This window comes from Sinocyclocheilus grahami, unplaced genomic scaffold, assembly GCF_001515645.1.
Source record: "Sinocyclocheilus grahami isolate Dianchi unplaced genomic scaffold, SAMN03320097.WGS_v1.1 scaffold234.1, whole genome shotgun sequence".
Taxonomy (NCBI): Eukaryota; Metazoa; Chordata; class Actinopteri; order Cypriniformes; family Cyprinidae; genus Sinocyclocheilus; species Sinocyclocheilus grahami.
In genome coordinates, this window is record NW_015505413.1 from 1,957,577 (window position 1) to 1,957,972 (window position 396).

Genomic DNA, 396 nt, shown 5'->3' on the forward strand with positions numbered 1-396 from the left:
GGCGAGAATTACCTGGGTGACGTACTAATTCTCGCGAGATTCGGATGTGTTAATCGATGGATACTTTTCAATCCCAGAAGCCCACGCGAGAGGATAAGTCATCATCGAACAGGGCAGAGAACAGTGACGAGGATGTTTACAAATGTAAGTATTACAAACCAAAAACACGGTTCCCTTCCCTGTGTTAAAATCGCTTTTGTTGAACTACTGTAGAGTAAACTGATGATTAACTGTAAAAACATATGTTATTATGTATAGCGAACAGGGGAGCTCCAGTAAGCACACACACGTCTCCAAAGTGAATTTATATAAACCATCTTAAAGACGATTACTAAATGTCTATTTAATATATGACAGGAAAATGTTCTAAAAGAATTGCAGATGAGCACATCACAA